This window comes from Atractosteus spatula, unplaced genomic scaffold (genome assembly GCF_055471065.1).
Source record: "Atractosteus spatula isolate fAtrSpa1 unplaced genomic scaffold, fAtrSpa1.hap1 Scaffold_89, whole genome shotgun sequence".
Classification (NCBI taxonomy): domain Eukaryota; kingdom Metazoa; phylum Chordata; class Actinopteri; order Semionotiformes; family Lepisosteidae; genus Atractosteus; species Atractosteus spatula.
Window position 1 is genome coordinate 1 of NW_028296922.1, and position 13,172 is coordinate 13,172.

The 13,172-nt window shown below is 52.9% G+C and overlaps 19 non-coding genes and 2 pseudogenes across 19 annotated transcripts; all 21 read right to left on the reverse strand.

The window, feature by feature from the left end:
* Positions 1-440: 440 nt before the first annotated feature.
* Positions 441-559, reverse strand: LOC148804777 (5S ribosomal RNA). The gene has a single exon (XR_016090454.1). It is a non-coding gene; the product is annotated as a 5S ribosomal RNA (ribosomal RNA).
* Positions 560-1,096: 537 nt separating this feature from the next.
* On the reverse strand, positions 1,097-1,215 carry LOC148804778 (5S ribosomal RNA). The gene has a single exon (XR_016090565.1). It is a non-coding gene; the product is annotated as a 5S ribosomal RNA (ribosomal RNA).
* Positions 1,216-1,671: 456 nt separating this feature from the next.
* On the reverse strand, positions 1,672-1,790 carry LOC148804779 (5S ribosomal RNA). The gene has a single exon (XR_016090676.1). It is a non-coding gene; the product is annotated as a 5S ribosomal RNA (ribosomal RNA).
* A 537-nt stretch (positions 1,791-2,327) lies between these two features.
* LOC148804780 (5S ribosomal RNA) lies at positions 2,328-2,446 on the reverse strand. Its single transcript, XR_016090698.1, has one exon. It is a non-coding gene; the product is annotated as a 5S ribosomal RNA (ribosomal RNA).
* A 537-nt stretch (positions 2,447-2,983) lies between these two features.
* Positions 2,984-3,102, reverse strand: LOC148804781 (5S ribosomal RNA). The gene has a single exon (XR_016090709.1). It is a non-coding gene; the product is annotated as a 5S ribosomal RNA (ribosomal RNA).
* A 456-nt stretch (positions 3,103-3,558) lies between these two features.
* LOC148804782 (5S ribosomal RNA) lies at positions 3,559-3,677 on the reverse strand. Its single transcript, XR_016090460.1, has one exon. It is a non-coding gene; the product is annotated as a 5S ribosomal RNA (ribosomal RNA).
* A 537-nt stretch (positions 3,678-4,214) lies between these two features.
* LOC148804783 (5S ribosomal RNA) lies at positions 4,215-4,333 on the reverse strand. Its single transcript, XR_016090471.1, has one exon. It is a non-coding gene; the product is annotated as a 5S ribosomal RNA (ribosomal RNA).
* Positions 4,334-4,789: 456 nt separating this feature from the next.
* LOC148804784 (5S ribosomal RNA) lies at positions 4,790-4,908 on the reverse strand. Its single transcript, XR_016090482.1, has one exon. It is a non-coding gene; the product is annotated as a 5S ribosomal RNA (ribosomal RNA).
* A 456-nt stretch (positions 4,909-5,364) lies between these two features.
* Positions 5,365-5,483, reverse strand: LOC148804785 (5S ribosomal RNA). The gene has a single exon (XR_016090493.1). It is a non-coding gene; the product is annotated as a 5S ribosomal RNA (ribosomal RNA).
* A 537-nt stretch (positions 5,484-6,020) lies between these two features.
* Positions 6,021-6,139, reverse strand: LOC148804786 (5S ribosomal RNA; annotated as a pseudogene).
* A 537-nt stretch (positions 6,140-6,676) lies between these two features.
* On the reverse strand, positions 6,677-6,795 carry LOC148804787 (5S ribosomal RNA). The gene has a single exon (XR_016090504.1). It is a non-coding gene; the product is annotated as a 5S ribosomal RNA (ribosomal RNA).
* Positions 6,796-7,251: 456 nt separating this feature from the next.
* LOC148804788 (5S ribosomal RNA) lies at positions 7,252-7,370 on the reverse strand. Its single transcript, XR_016090515.1, has one exon. It is a non-coding gene; the product is annotated as a 5S ribosomal RNA (ribosomal RNA).
* Positions 7,371-7,826: 456 nt separating this feature from the next.
* Positions 7,827-7,945, reverse strand: LOC148804789 (5S ribosomal RNA). Its single transcript, XR_016090526.1, has one exon. It is a non-coding gene; the product is annotated as a 5S ribosomal RNA (ribosomal RNA).
* A 537-nt stretch (positions 7,946-8,482) lies between these two features.
* On the reverse strand, positions 8,483-8,601 carry LOC148804790 (5S ribosomal RNA). The gene has a single exon (XR_016090537.1). It is a non-coding gene; the product is annotated as a 5S ribosomal RNA (ribosomal RNA).
* A 456-nt stretch (positions 8,602-9,057) lies between these two features.
* LOC148804791 (5S ribosomal RNA) lies at positions 9,058-9,176 on the reverse strand. The gene has a single exon (XR_016090548.1). It is a non-coding gene; the product is annotated as a 5S ribosomal RNA (ribosomal RNA).
* A 456-nt stretch (positions 9,177-9,632) lies between these two features.
* On the reverse strand, positions 9,633-9,751 carry LOC148804792 (5S ribosomal RNA). The gene has a single exon (XR_016090559.1). It is a non-coding gene; the product is annotated as a 5S ribosomal RNA (ribosomal RNA).
* Positions 9,752-10,207: 456 nt separating this feature from the next.
* On the reverse strand, positions 10,208-10,326 carry LOC148804793 (5S ribosomal RNA). The gene has a single exon (XR_016090571.1). It is a non-coding gene; the product is annotated as a 5S ribosomal RNA (ribosomal RNA).
* Positions 10,327-10,863: 537 nt separating this feature from the next.
* Positions 10,864-10,982, reverse strand: LOC148804794 (5S ribosomal RNA). The gene has a single exon (XR_016090582.1). It is a non-coding gene; the product is annotated as a 5S ribosomal RNA (ribosomal RNA).
* A 456-nt stretch (positions 10,983-11,438) lies between these two features.
* LOC148804795 (5S ribosomal RNA) lies at positions 11,439-11,557 on the reverse strand. Its single transcript, XR_016090593.1, has one exon. It is a non-coding gene; the product is annotated as a 5S ribosomal RNA (ribosomal RNA).
* Positions 11,558-12,094: 537 nt separating this feature from the next.
* Positions 12,095-12,213, reverse strand: LOC148804796 (5S ribosomal RNA; annotated as a pseudogene).
* Positions 12,214-12,750: 537 nt separating this feature from the next.
* LOC148804797 (5S ribosomal RNA) lies at positions 12,751-12,869 on the reverse strand. Its single transcript, XR_016090604.1, has one exon. It is a non-coding gene; the product is annotated as a 5S ribosomal RNA (ribosomal RNA).
* Positions 12,870-13,172: the final 303 nt, after the last annotated feature.

Here is a 13,172-nt window from a genome sequence, read left to right on the forward strand (position 1 = left end):
GGCACCCTTCTTATAGAGAGGACAGCTCCGTCACCTCTTTTACGACGCTGCTTTTTTCTTGCTTCCTTCCAATGAGGACGGAGCTGCGGGAGAAAGGGCGCTATAGAGGATCGCTGTGGAGAGCTGCTGCTGTGCTTTGACATCTGAGCTCTGTGGAAAACGATCTCAATACAATTCTGAAAAACGCGACTCCCCGAACGCCAGCCGAACAAGTCTCCACAGCCGAAGCGCTGTGTCTCTTTTCAGCTGGCGAGAAACCTTTCCTCGATCCTTTGCGGACTTGTAAAACTGTTCATGATCAGAATAAAAAACGCTCACGCTAATACACAAGCACCCGTGTCTCGCCAAAGCTGACAAATAAACAGACGGACAAGCCGCACTGCACGTGTGAACAGGGGAATGAGCGAGCGAGCGGGGATAGGGCGCCTCCTGCGCTTAAAAGCTTACAGCACCTGGTATTCCCAGGCGGTCTCCCATCCAAGTACTAACCAGGCCCATCCCTGTTTAGCTTCCGAGATCAGACGAGATCAGGCGTGCTCAAGGGGGTGTGGCCGTAAGCGAGAGCAAGGCTCGCTGGCACCCTTCTTATAGAGAGGACAGCTCCGTCACCTCTTTTACGACGCTGCTTTTTTTCCCTTGCGTTTTTCTCTTCTTCCCACGTTCTCTCTCTTCACTGCCTTCGTCCCCGCTCTATTTCACTTCAGCCTTTCACTCTTGCTTCCTTCCAATGAGGACGGAGCTGCGGGAGAAAGGGCGCTATAGAGGATCGCTGTGGAGAGCTGCTGCTGTGCTTTGACATCTGAGCTCTGTGGAAAACGATCTCAATACAATTCTGAAAAACGCGACTCCCCGAACGCCAGCCGAACAAGTCTCCACAGCCGAAGCGCTGTGTCTCTTTTCAGCTGGCGATAAACCTTTCCTCGATCCTTTGCGGACTTGTAAAACTGTTCATGATCAGAATAAAAAACGCTCACGCTAATACACAAGCACCCGTGTCTCGCCAAAGCTGACAAATAAACAGACGGACAAGCCGCACTGCACGTGTGAACAGGGGAATGAGCGAGCGAGCGGGGATAGGGCGCCTCCTGCGCTTAAAAGCTTACAGCACCTGGTATTCCCAGGCGGTCTCCCATCCAAGTACTAACCAGGCCCATCCCTGTTTAGCTTCCGAGATCAGACGAGATCAGGCGTGCTCAAGGGGGTGTGGCCGTAAGCGAGAGCAAGGCTCGCTGGCACCCTTCTTATAGAGAGGACAGCTCCGTCACCTCTTTTACGACGCTGCTTTTTTCTTGCTTCCTTCCAATGAGGACGGAGCTGCGGGAGAAAGGGCGCTATAGAGGATCGCTGTGGAGAGCTGCTGCTGTGCTTTGACATCTGAGCTCTGTGGAAAACGATCTCAATACAATTCTGAAAAACGCGACTCCCCGAACGCCAGCCGAACAAGTCTCCACAGCCGAAGCGCTGTGTCTCTTTTCAGCTGGCGATAAACCTTTCCTCGATCCTTTGCGGACTTGTAAAACTGTTCATGATCAGAATAAAAAACGCTCACGCTAATACACAAGCACCCGTGTCTCGCCAAAGCTGACAAATAAACAGACGGACAAGCCGCACTGCACGTGTGAACAGGGGAATGAGCGAGCGAGCGGGGATAGGGCGCCTCCTGCGCTTAAAAGCTTACAGCACCTGGTATTCCCAGGCGGTCTCCCATCCAAGTACTAACCAGGCCCATCCCTGTTTAGCTTCCGAGATCAGACGAGATCAGGCGTGCTCAAGGGGGTGTGGCCGTAAGCGAGAGCAAGGCTCGCTGGCACCCTTCTTATAGAGAGGACAGCTCCGTCACCTCTTTTACGACGCTGCTTTTTTTCCCTTGCGTTTTTCTCTTCTTCCCACGTTCTCTCTCTTCACTGCCTTCGTCCCCGCTCTATTTCACTTCAGCCTTTCACTCTTGCTTCCTTCCAATGAGGACGGAGCTGCGGGAGAAAGGGCGCTATAGAGGATCGCTGTGGAGAGCTGCTGCTGTGCTTTGACATCTGAGCTCTGTGGAAAACGATCTCAATACAATTCTGAAAAACGCGACTCCCCGAACGCCAGCCGAACAAGTCTCCACAGCCGAAGCGCTGTGTCTCTTTTCAGCTGGCGATAAACCTTTCCTCGATCCTTTGCGGACTTGTAAAACTGTTCATGATCAGAATAAAAAACGCTCACGCTAATACACAAGCACCCGTGTCTCGCCAAAGCTGACAAATAAACAGACGGACAAGCCGCACTGCACGTGTGAACAGGGGAATGAGCGAGCGAGCGGGGATAGGGCGCCTCCTGCGCTTAAAAGCTTACAGCACCTGGTATTCCCAGGCGGTCTCCCATCCAAGTACTAACCAGGCCCATCCCTGTTTAGCTTCCGAGATCAGACGAGATCAGGCGTGCTCAAGGGGGTGTGGCCGTAAGCGAGAGCAAGGCTCGCTGGCACCCTTCTTATAGAGAGGACAGCTCCGTCACCTCTTTTACGACGCTGCTTTTTTTCCCTTGCGTTTTTCTCTTCTTCCCACGTTCTCTCTCTTCACTGCCTTCGTCCCCGCTCTATTTCACTTCAGCCTTTCACTCTTGCTTCCTTCCAATGAGGACGGAGCTGCGGGAGAAAGGGCGCTATAGAGGATCGCTGTGGAGAGCTGCTGCTGTGCTTTGACATCTGAGCTCTGTGGAAAACGATCTCAATACAATTCTGAAAAACGCGACTCCCCGAACGCCAGCCGAACAAGTCTCCACAGCCGAAGCGCTGTGTCTCTTTTCAGCTGGCGATAAACCTTTCCTCGATCCTTTGCGGACTTGTAAAACTGTTCATGATCAGAATAAAAAACGCTCACGCTAATACACAAGCACCCGTGTCTCGCCAAAGCTGACAAATAAACAGACGGACAAGCCGCACTGCACGTGTGAACAGGGGAATGAGCGAGCGAGCGGGGATAGGGCGCCTCCTGCGCTTAAAAGCTTACAGCACCTGGTATTCCCAGGCGGTCTCCCATCCAAGTACTAACCAGGCCCATCCCTGTTTAGCTTCCGAGATCAGACGAGATCAGGCGTGCTCAAGGGGGTGTGGCCGTAAGCGAGAGCAAGGCTCGCTGGCACCCTTCTTATAGAGAGGACAGCTCCGTCACCTCTTTTACGACGCTGCTTTTTTCTTGCTTCCTTCCAATGAGGACGGAGCTGCGGGAGAAAGGGCGCTATAGAGGATCGCTGTGGAGAGCTGCTGCTGTGCTTTGACATCTGAGCTCTGTGGAAAACGATCTCAATACAATTCTGAAAAACGCGACTCCCCGAACGCCAGCCGAACAAGTCTCCACAGCCGAAGCGCTGTGTCTCTTTTCAGCTGGCGATAAACCTTTCCTCGATCCTTTGCGGACTTGTAAAACTGTTCATGATCAGAATAAAAAACGCTCACGCTAATACACAAGCACCCGTGTCTCGCCAAAGCTGACAAATAAACAGACGGACAAGCCGCACTGCACGTGTGAACAGGGGAATGAGCGAGCGAGCGGGGATAGGGCGCCTCCTGCGCTTAAAAGCTTACAGCACCTGGTATTCCCAGGCGGTCTCCCATCCAAGTACTAACCAGGCCCATCCCTGTTTAGCTTCCGAGATCAGACGAGATCAGGCGTGCTCAAGGGGGTGTGGCCGTAAGCGAGAGCAAGGCTCGCTGGCACCCTTCTTATAGAGAGGACAGCTCCGTCACCTCTTTTACGACGCTGCTTTTTTTCCCTTGCGTTTTTCTCTTCTTCCCACGTTCTCTCTCTTCACTGCCTTCGTCCCCGCTCTATTTCACTTCAGCCTTTCACTCTTGCTTCCTTCCAATGAGGACGGAGCTGCGGGAGAAAGGGCGCTATAGAGGATCGCTGTGGAGAGCTGCTGCTGTGCTTTGACATCTGAGCTCTGTGGAAAACGATCTCAATACAATTCTGAAAAACGCGACTCCCCGAACGCCAGCCGAACAAGTCTCCACAGCCGAAGCGCTGTGTCTCTTTTCAGCTGGCGATAAACCTTTCCTCGATCCTTTGCGGACTTGTAAAACTGTTCATGATCAGAATAAAAAACGCTCACGCTAATACACAAGCACCCGTGTCTCGCCAAAGCTGACAAATAAACAGACGGACAAGCCGCACTGCACGTGTGAACAGGGGAATGAGCGAGCGAGCGGGGATAGGGCGCCTCCTGCGCTTAAAAGCTTACAGCACCTGGTATTCCCAGGCGGTCTCCCATCCAAGTACTAACCAGGCCCATCCCTGTTTAGCTTCCGAGATCAGACGAGATCAGGCGTGCTCAAGGGGGTGTGGCCGTAAGCGAGAGCAAGGCTCGCTGGCACCCTTCTTATAGAGAGGACAGCTCCGTCACCTCTTTTACGACGCTGCTTTTTTCTTGCTTCCTTCCAATGAGGACGGAGCTGCGGGAGAAAGGGCGCTATAGAGGATCGCTGTGGAGAGCTGCTGCTGTGCTTTGACATCTGAGCTCTGTGGAAAATGATCTCAATACAATTCTGAAAAACGCGACTCCCCGAACGCCAGCCGAACAAGTCTCCACAGCCGAAGCGCTGTGTCTCTTTTCAGCTGGCGATAAACCTTTCCTCGATCCTTTGCGGACTTGTAAAACTGTTCATGATCAGAATAAAAAACGCTCACGCTAATACACAAGCACCCGTGTCTCGCCAAAGCTGACAAATAAACAGACGGACAAGCCGCACTGCACGTGTGAACAGGGGAATGAGCGAGCGAGCGGGGATAGGGCGCCTCCTGCGCTTAAAAGCTTACAGCACCTGGTATTCCCAGGCGGTCTCCCATCCAAGTACTAACCAGGCCCATCCCTGTTTAGCTTCCGAGATCAGACGAGATCAGGCGTGCTCAAGGGGGTGTGGCCGTAAGCGAGAGCAAGGCTCGCTGGCACCCTTCTTATAGAGAGGACAGCTCCGTCACCTCTTTTACGACGCTGCTTTTTTCTTGCTTCCTTCCAATGAGGACGGAGCTGCGGGAGAAAGGGCGCTATAGAGGATCGCTGTGGAGAGCTGCTGCTGTGCTTTGACATCTGAGCTCTGTGGAAAACGATCTCAATACAATTCTGAAAAACGCGACTCCCCGAACGCCAGCCGAACAAGTCTCCACAGCCGAAGCGCTGTGTCTCTTTTCAGCTGGCGATAAACCTTTCCTCGATCCTTTGCGGACTTGTAAAACTGTTCATGATCAGAATAAAAAACGCTCACGCTAATACACAAGCACCCGTGTCTCGCCAAAGCTGACAAATAAACAGACGGACAAGCCGCACTGCACGTGTGAACAGGGGAATGAGCGAGCGAGCGGGGATAGGGCGCCTCCTGCGCTTAAAAGCTTACAGCACCTGGTATTCCCAGGCGGTCTCCCATCCAAGTACTAACCAGGCCCATCCCTGTTTAGCTTCCGAGATCAGACGAGATCAGGCGTGCTCAAGGGGGTGTGGCCGTAAGCGAGAGCAAGGCTCGCTGGCACCCTTCTTATAGAGAGGACAGCTCCGTCACCTCTTTTACGACGCTGCTTTTTTTCCCTTGCGTTTTTCTCTTCTTCCCACGTTCTCTCTCTTCACTGCCTTCGTCCCCGCTCTATTTCACTTCAGCCTTTCACTCTTGCTTCCTTCCAATGAGGACGGAGCTGCGGGAGAAAGGGCGCTATAGAGGATCGCTGTGGAGAGCTGCTGCTGTGCTTTGACATCTGAGCTCTGTGGAAAACGATCTCAATACAATTCTGAAAAACGCGACTCCCCGAACGCCAGCCGAACAAGTCTCCACAGCCGAAGCGCTGTGTCTCTTTTCAGCTGGCGATAAACCTTTCCTCGATCCTTTGCGGACTTGTAAAACTGTTCATGATCAGAATAAAAAACGCTCACGCTAATACACAAGCACCCGTGTCTCGCCAAAGCTGACAAATAAACAGACGGACAAGCCGCACTGCACGTGTGAACAGGGGAATGAGCGAGCGAGCGGGGATAGGGCGCCTCCTGCGCTTAAAAGCTTACAGCACCTGGTATTCCCAGGCGGTCTCCCATCCAAGTACTAACCAGGCCCATCCCTGTTTAGCTTCCGAGATCAGACAAGATCAGGCGTGCTCAAGGGGGTGTGGCCGTAAGCGAGAGCAAGGCTCGCTGGCACCCTTCTTATAGAGAGGACAGCTCCGTCACCTCTTTTACGACGCTGCTTTTTTTCCCTTGCGTTTTTCTCTTCTTCCCACGTTCTCTCTCTTCACTGCCTTCGTCCCCGCTCTATTTCACTTCAGCCTTTCACTCTTGCTTCCTTCCAATGAGGACGGAGCTGCGGGAGAAAGGGCGCTATAGAGGATCGCTGTGGAGAGCTGCTGCTGTGCTTTGACATCTGAGCTCTGTGGAAAACGATCTCAATACAATTCTGAAAAACGCGACTCCCCGAACGCCAGCCGAACAAGTCTCCACAGCCGAAGCGCTGTGTCTCTTTTCAGCTGGCGATAAACCTTTCCTCGATCCTTTGCGGACTTGTAAAACTGTTCATGATCAGAATAAAAAACGCTCACGCTAATACACAAGCACCCGTGTCTCGCCAAAGCTGACAAATAAACAGACGGACAAGCCGCACTGCACGTGTGAACAGGGGAATGAGCGAGCGAGCGGGGATAGGGCGCCTCCTGCGCTTAAAAGCTTACAGCACCTGGTATTCCCAGGCGGTCTCCCATCCAAGTACTAACCAGGCCCATCCCTGTTTAGCTTCCGAGATCAGACGAGATCAGGCGTGCTCAAGGGGGTGTGGCCGTAAGCGAGAGCAAGGCTCGCTGGCACCCTTCTTATAGAGAGGACAGCTCCGTCACCTCTTTTACGACGCTGCTTTTTTCTTGCTTCCTTCCAATGAGGACGGAGCTGCGGGAGAAAGGGCGCTATAGAGGATCGCTGTGGAGAGCTGCTGCTGTGCTTTGACATCTGAGCTCTGTGGAAAACGATCTCAATACAATTCTGAAAAACGCGACTCCCCGAACGCCAGCCGAACAAGTCTCCACAGCCGAAGCGCTGTGTCTCTTTTCAGCTGGCGATAAACCTTTCCTCGATCCTTTGCGGACTTGTAAAACTGTTCATGATCAGAATAAAAAACGCTCACGCTAATACACAAGCACCCGTGTCTCGCCAAAGCTGACAAATAAACAGACGGACAAGCCGCACTGCACGTGTGAACAGGGGAATGAGCGAGCGAGCGGGGATAGGGCGCCTCCTGCGCTTAAAAGCTTACAGCACCTGGTATTCCCAGGCGGTCTCCCATCCAAGTACTAACCAGGCCCATCCCTGTTTAGCTTCCGAGATCAGACGAGATCAGGCGTGCTCAAGGGGGTGTGGCCGTAAGCGAGAGCAAGGCTCGCTGGCACCCTTCTTATAGAGAGGACAGCTCCGTCACCTCTTTTACGACGCTGCTTTTTTCTTGCTTCCTTCCAATGAGGACGGAGCTGCGGGAGAAAGGGCGCTATAGAGGATCGCTGTGGAGAGCTGCTGCTGTGCTTTGACATCTGAGCTCTGTGGAAAACGATCTCAATACAATTATGAAAAACGCGACTCCCCGAACGCCAGCCGAACAAGTCTCCACAGCCGAAGCGCTGTGTCTCTTTTCAGCTGGCGATAAACCTTTCCTCGATCCTTTGCGGACTTGTAAAACTGTTCATGATCAGAATAAAAAACGCTCACGCTAATACACAAGCACCCGTGTCTCGCCAAAGCTGACAAATAAACAGACGGACAAGCCGCACTGCACGTGTGAACAGGGGAATGAGCGAGCGAGCGGGGATAGGGCGCCTCCTGCGCTTAAAAGCTTACAGCACCTGGTATTCCCAGGCGGTCTCCCATCCAAGTACTAACCAGGCCCATCCCTGTTTAGCTTCCGAGATCAGACGAGATCAGGCGTGCTCAAGGGGGTGTGGCCGTAAGCGAGAGCAAGGCTCGCTGGCACCCTTCTTATAGAGAGGACAGCTCCGTCACCTCTTTTACGACGCTGCTTTTTTTCCCTTGCGTTTTTCTCTTCTTCCCACGTTCTCTCTCTTCACTGCCTTCGTCCCCGCTCTATTTCACTTCAGCCTTTCACTCTTGCTTCCTTCCAATGAGGACGGAGCTGCGGGAGAAAGGGCGCTATAGAGGATCGCTGTGGAGAGCTGCTGCTGTGCTTTGACATCTGAGCTCTGTGGAAAACGATCTCAATACAATTCTGAAAAACGCGACTCCCCGAACGCCAGCCGAACAAGTCTCCACAGCCGAAGCGCTGTGTCTCTTTTCAGCTGGCGATAAACCTTTCCTCGATCCTTTGCGGACTTGTAAAACTGTTCATGATCAGAATAAAAAACGCTCACGCTAATACACAAGCACCCGTGTCTCGCCAAAGCTGACAAATAAACAGACGGACAAGCCGCACTGCACGTGTGAACAGGGGAATGAGCGAGCGAGCGGGGATAGGGCGCCTCCTGCGCTTAAAAGCTTACAGCACCTGGTATTCCCAGGCGGTCTCCCATCCAAGTACTAACCAGGCCCATCCCTGTTTAGCTTCCGAGATCAGACGAGATCAGGCGTGCTCAAGGGGGTGTGGCCGTAAGCGAGAGCAAGGCTCGCTGGCACCCTTCTTATAGAGAGGACAGCTCCGTCACCTCTTTTACGACGCTGCTTTTTTCTTGCTTCCTTCCAATGAGGACGGAGCTGCGGGAGAAAGGGCGCTATAGAGGATCGCTGTGGAGAGCTGCTGCTGTGCTTTGACATCTGAGCTCTGTGGAAAACGATCTCAATACAATTCTGAAAAACGCGACTCCCCGAACGCCAGCCGAACAAGTCTCCACAGCCGAAGCGCTGTGTCTCTTTTCAGCTGGCGATAAACCTTTCCTCGATCCTTTGCGGACTTGTAAAACTGTTCATGATCAGAATAAAAAACGCTCACGCTAATACACAAGCACCCGTGTCTCGCCAAAGCTGACAAATAAACAGACGGACAAGCCGCACTGCACGTGTGAACAGGGGAATGAGCGAGCGAGCGGGGATAGGGCGCCTCCTGCGCTTAAAAGCTTACAGCACCTGGTATTCCCAGGCGGTCTCCCATCCAAGTACTAACCAGGCCCATCCCTGTTTAGCTTCCGAGATCAGACGAGATCAGGCGTGCTCAAGGGGGTGTGGCCGTAAGCGAGAGCAAGGCTCGCTGGCACCCTTCTTATAGAGAGGACAGCTCCGTCACCTCTTTTACGACGCTGCTTTTTTCTTGCTTCCTTCCAATGAGGACGGAGCTGCGGGAGAAAGGGCGCTATAGAGGATCGCTGTGGAGAGCTGCTGCTGTGCTTTGACATCTGAGCTCTGTGGAAAACGATCTCAATACAATTATGAAAAACGCGACTCCCCGAACGCCAGCCGAACAAGTCTCCACAGCCGAAGCGCTGTGTCTCTTTTCAGCTGGCGATAAACCTTTCCTCGATCCTTTGCGGACTTGTAAAACTGTTCATGATCAGAATAAAAAACGCTCACGCTAATACACAAGCACCCGTGTCTCGCCAAAGCTGACAAATAAACAGACGGACAAGCCGCACTGCACGTGTGAACAGGGGAATGAGCGAGCGAGCGGGGATAGGGCGCCTCCTGCGCTTAAAAGCTTACAGCACCTGGTATTCCCAGGCGGTCTCCCATCCAAGTACTAACCAGGCCCATCCCTGTTTAGCTTCCGAGATCAGACGAGATCAGGCGTGCTCAAGGGGGTGTGGCCGTAAGCGAGAGCAAGGCTCGCTGGCACCCTTCTTATAGAGAGGACAGCTCCGTCACCTCTTTTACGACGCTGCTTTTTTCTTGCTTCCTTCCAATGAGGACGGAGCTGCGGGAGAAAGGGCGCTATAGAGGATCGCTGTGGAGAGCTGCTGCTGTGCTTTGACATCTGAGCTCTGTGGAAAACGATCTCAATACAATTCTGAAAAACGCGACTCCCCGAACGCCAGCCGAACAAGTCTCCACAGCCGAAGCGCTGTGTCTCTTTTCAGCTGGCGATAAACCTTTCCTCGATCCTTTGCGGACTTGTAAAACTGTTCATGATCAGAATAAAAAACGCTCACGCTAATACACAAGCACCCGTGTCTCGCCAAAGCTGACAAATAAACAGACGGACAAGCCGCACTGCACGTGTGAACAGGGGAATGAGCGAGCGAGCGGGGATAGGGCGCCTCCTGCGCTTAAAAGCTTACAGCACCTGGTATTCCCAGGCGGTCTCCCATCCAAGTACTAACCAGGCCCATCCCTGTTTAGCTTCCGAGATCAGACGAGATCAGGCGTGCTCAAGGGGGTGTGGCCGTAAGCGAGAGCAAGGCTCGCTGGCACCCTTCTTATAGAGAGGACAGCTCCGTCACCTCTTTTACGACGCTGCTTTTTTTCCCTTGCGTTTTTCTCTTCTTCCCACGTTCTCTCTCTTCACTGCCTTCGTCCCCGCTCTATTTCACTTCAGCCTTTCACTCTTGCTTCCTTCCAATGAGGACGGAGCTGCGGGAGAAAGGGCGCTATAGAGGATCGCTGTGGAGAGCTGCTGCTGTGCTTTGACATCTGAGCTCTGTGGAAAACGATCTCAATACAATTCTGAAAAACGCGACTCCCCGAACGCCAGCCGAACAAGTCTCCACAGCCGAAGCGCTGTGTCTCTTTTCAGCTGGCGATAAACCTTTCCTCGATCCTTTGCGGACTTGTAAAACTGTTCATGATCAGAATAAAAAACGCTCACGCTAATACACAAGCACCCGTGTCTCGCCAAAGCTGACAAATAAACAGACGGACAAGCCGCACTGCACGTGTGAACAGGGGAATGAGCGAGCGAGCGGGGATAGGGCGCCTCCTGCGCTTAAAAGCTTACAGCACCTGGTATTCCCAGGCGGTCTCCCATCCAAGTACTAACCAGGCCCATCCCTGTTTAGCTTCCGAGATCAGACGAGATCAGGCGTGCTCAAGGGGGTGTGGCCGTAAGCGAGAGCAAGGCTCGCTGGCACCCTTCTTATAGAGAGGACAGCTCCGTCACCTCTTTTACGACGCTGCTTTTTTCTTGCTTCCTTCCAATGAGGACGGAGCTGCGGGAGAAAGGGCGCTATAGAGGATCGCTGTGGAGAGCTGCTGCTGTGCTTTGACATCTGAGCTCTGTGGAAAACGATCTCAATACAATTCTGAAAAACGCGACTCCCCGAACGCCAGCCGAACAAGTCTCCACAGCCGAAGCGCTGTGTCTCTTTTCAGCTGGCGATAAACCTTTCCTCGATCCTTTGCGGACTTGTAAAACTGTTCATGATCAGAATAAAAAACGCTCACGCTAATACACAAGCACCCGTGTCTCGCCAAAGCTGACAAATAAACAGGCGGACAAGCCGCACTGCACGTGTGAACAGGGGAATGAGCGAGCGAGCGGGGATAGGGCGCCTCCTGCGCTTAAAAGCTTACAGCACCTGGTATTCCCAGGCGGTCTCCCATCCAAGTACTAACCAGGCCCATCCCTGTTTAGCTTCCGAGATCAGACGAGATCAGGCGTGCTCAAGGGGGTGTGGCCGTAAGCGAGAGCAAGGCTCGCTGGCACCCTTCTTATAGAGAGGACAGCTCCGTCACCTCTTTTACGACGCTGCTTTTTTTCCCTTGCGTTTTTCTCTTCTTCCCACGTTCTCTCTCTTCACTGCCTTCGTCCCCGCTCTATTTCACTTCAGCCTTTCACTCTTGCTTCCTTCCAATGAGGACGGAGCTGCGGGAGAAAGGGCGCTATAGAGGATCGCTGTGGAGAGCTGCTGCTGTGCTTTGACATCTGAGCTCTGTGGAAAACGATCTCAATACAATTCTGAAAAACGCGACTCCCCGAACGCCAGCCGAACAAGTCTCCACAGCCGAAGCGCTGTGTCTCTTTTCAGCTGGCGATAAACCTTTCCTCGATCCTTTGCGGACTTGTAAAACTGTTCATGATCAGAATAAAAAACGCTCACGCTAATACACAAGCACCCGTGTCTCGCCAAAGCTGACAAATAAACAGACGGACAAGCCGCACTGCACGTGTGAACAGGGGAATGAGCGAGCGAGCGGGGATAGGGCGCCTCCTGCGCTTAAAAGCTTACAGCACCTGGTATTCCCAGGCGGTCTCCCATCCAAGTACTAACCAGGCCCATCCCTGTTTAGCTTCCGAGATCAGACGAGATCAGGCGTGCTCAAGGGGGTGCGGCCGTAAGCGAGAGCAAGGCTCGCTGGCACCCTTCTTATAGAGAGGACAGCTCCGTCACCTCTTTTACGACGCTGCTTTTTTTCCCTTGCGTTTTTCTCTTCTTCCCACGTTCTCTCTCTTCACTGCCTTCGTCCCCGCTCTATTTCACTTCAGCCTTTCACTCTTGCTTCCTTCCAATGAGGACGGAGCTGCGGGAGAAAGGGCGCTATAGAGGATCGCTGTGGAGAGCTGCTGCTGTGCTTTGACATCTGAGCTCTGTGGAAAACGATCTCAATACAATTCTGAAAAACGCGACTCCCCGAACGCCAGCCGAACAAGTCTCCACAGCCGAAGCGCTGTGTCTCTTTTCAGCTGGCGATAAACCTTTCCTCGATCCTTTGCGGACTTGTAAAACTGTTCATGATCAGAATAAAAAACGCTCACGCTAATACACAAGCACCCGTGTCTCGCCAAAGCTGACAAATAAACAGACGGACAAGCCGCACTGCACGTGTGAACAGGGGAATGAGCGAGCGAGCGGGGATAGGGCGCCTCCTGCGCTTAAAAGCTTACAGCACCTGGTATTCCCAGGCGGTCTCCCATCCAAGTACTAACCAGGCCCATCCCTGTTTAGCTTCCGAGATCAGACGAGATCAGGCGTGCTCAAGGGGGTGTGGCCGTAAGCGAGAGCAAGGCTCGCTGGCACCCTTCTTATAGAGAGGACAGCTCCGTCACCTCTTTTACGACGCTGCTTTTTTTCCCTTGCGTTTTTCTCTTCTTCCCACGTTCTCTCTCTTCACTGCCTTCGTCCCCGCTCTATTTCACTTCAGCCTTTCACTCTTGCTTCCTTCCAATGAGGACGGAGCTGCGGGAGAAAGGGCGCTATAGAGGATCGCTGTGGAGAGCTGCTGCTGTGCTTTGACATCTGAGCTCTGTGGAAAACGATCTCAATACAATTCTGAAAAACGTGACTCCCCGAACGCCAGCC